Source organism: Montipora capricornis, chromosome 2, assembly GCF_036669925.1.
Source record: "Montipora capricornis isolate CH-2021 chromosome 2, ASM3666992v2, whole genome shotgun sequence".
Lineage (NCBI taxonomy): Eukaryota > Metazoa > Cnidaria > Anthozoa > Scleractinia > Acroporidae > Montipora > Montipora capricornis.
Window position 1 is genome coordinate 4,768,408 of NC_090884.1, and position 2,500 is coordinate 4,770,907.

Below are 2,500 nucleotides of genomic sequence, written 5' to 3' on the forward strand. Positions count from 1 at the left end.
TTGATTAAGCGGCAGGTCGGGTGGTCGTGGAATGCGGGTTTGTGATCTTTTAAAGTAAGAAATGCTTCCTTTTCGGCTAGCTTATCGATGCGGTCATCTAGTTTGAGATGTTCAGCTATTCTTGCAGACTGTGCGTTCAACTTTTGGACAACTTTGCTACTTGATTTTTTGTAGGTTTTTGTTACATTCTCCTTGATTAACTTGTTGTAAGCGGTTATATTCATTTCGTAATAATTTGTGGTTGTAAGCGGTTATATTCATTTCGTAATAATTTGTGGTTTTGTCAGCAGGGATCAGAAGGCTGTTAGGTTTCTTGATTTTTTTTTTGATGTCAGCATCTAGTTTTCGTTGGAAGTTCGATTTTATGCTGTTCTTGAATTTAATGTTCCGCACAAGGTCTAACATGTCTTCTTCAAAGGGTATCAGCTCTTTGATTTTTGGTGGGGAGTTTTTCGATTTGAATCCGTATGTCTCCTTCGCTGATGTTTTTTGCTGATTGAGAAAATAGTAAGCCAAATTTACTGTGACTGTTACATGAATAGCTAACCTTAGGCCTAATTAGGCCTAAAGAAACGTTTTTAGGCCTAAGGAGGCCTAAAGAAACGTTTTTAGGCCTAATTAGGCCTAAGGTTAGCTATTCATGTAACAGTCACAGTAAATTTCAACCTGCAACCTGCAACCTGCAAAACTAACCTGCCGATAGTAAGCCTTCCATCGCATTCGCCGTAAGAATTGTTCCGTCTTTTCAATAAACCCTTTCATGTACTCGCTTTTAGATGGCAGTGGGATGTTCTTGGTTGAGTAGCCCAGGTTGATCTTCTCCATGGTGATAGTCGATGAGTCGAACAGAGTGCTCAACAAATAGGAGCTTAATATGACTGCCAGTGGAAAAACTGAAGACTTCATCTGCTATAAAAGTGCTCGATGGTTAAACCAGAGCTGTGAATAAAGATGAATTTCTGGAGTCGGACTAGTTCAAAAACATTTAATTGCTACTCGGAGTTTCATGCTTCTAATGAAGCAATCATCAGGCAACTGACAACAATAACGGTTACATGTAAAGATATACAAATTTGAAAGTGGGGAACAATGCTTACTAGCATAACGTGTCAAGATGTGATTGGACGGCAAAAGTGCTAAACGATCGGGTAAGACTATTTTAGGTGAACGCGCTACTTGACAGAAATTTCTTAGAATGTCTACAGGTTGATGTCATTTCGTTTCTGTGGTTAAGTGTCGACATTTCAAATTTGTATATCTTTACATGTAACCGTTATTGTTGTCAGTTGCCTGATGATTGCTTCATTAGAAGCATGAAACTCCGAGTAGCAATTAAATGTTTTTGAACTAGTCCGACTCCAGAAATTCATCTTTATATATATATACCCCAGTTACAAGTGGCGTGCCTCAAGGATCCGTGGTAGGACCTATACTATTTCTAGTATATATCAACGATCTTCCTGCCGAATAAGAAATGCGATCTTTGTAAAAATTATTTAATTCAAGCTTCTAAATTTCAAAGTTCAGCTACTGGTCGTCATTATTCCATTCAACAAAAACTTTCTTGTTCATCGCAAAATGTTATTTATTTGGCCACTTGTGCCAAATGCAACCTGCAATATGTGGGCTCCACCTCGACTGAATTTAAAGTAAGATTCCGTAACCACAAGTCGAACATGCTGAAGAACAAAAGAACTTGTAAATTGGCTATCCACTATAATAACTCTGAACATGAAATTTCACAAATCAACTTCATCATTATCGAACAAATTAGGTCTTTTGAAAATTCTTTGCATCTTGAACAATTGTTACTCACTAGGGAGGCCTATTGGACTGCGCAATTATTTACCCTTAATCCTCATGGTCTTAATAAAAGGCGGGAATCTAGATCGAAACACCGCATTAATTACTACAATTGAGTAGTTGTGAGTTGACATTTTCCCAATACGATGCATTTTTATCGATATGTCACCTATAGTTCTTTATTTGTTTTTGATTGTTAAATCTATGCCACCTTGGAGTTTAGACCTTTGTTATAGTTCTTTATTTGTCTTTGATTGTCAAATCCATGTCACCTTGTAGCTTTGACCTTTGTTTTGTTTCGTTTCCTTAATTTCAATATTTCTGCTCTGTATATATAAGCTGCTGTTGTTGTGATTTGCACTCATTGTAAATAGTTTTTTAGTTTTTAATTTTTAACCTGAAGAAGGCCGAACGGCCGAAACGTCGTAGTAAACTTCGCCCAAAACTTCGCCCAGAACAGTCAAGAGTTTGTCTCTTCGTCGCTTTCCCTTACGTACACTTAACTACAAATTCGCGTCGAGACATTGTATCCTGTGGATCCTCTTACTGGGAGTTCATCGTTAGGTCAACCAACCGTACACTGCTTATATACGGAAGAAAAAAACACATAAACTACAAGTTCATCCCTACAAGCCTGTTTCGTGGCCGCCCACTCATCAGGGGGCTCACCAAAATCCCCTGATCAGTGGGCGACCAC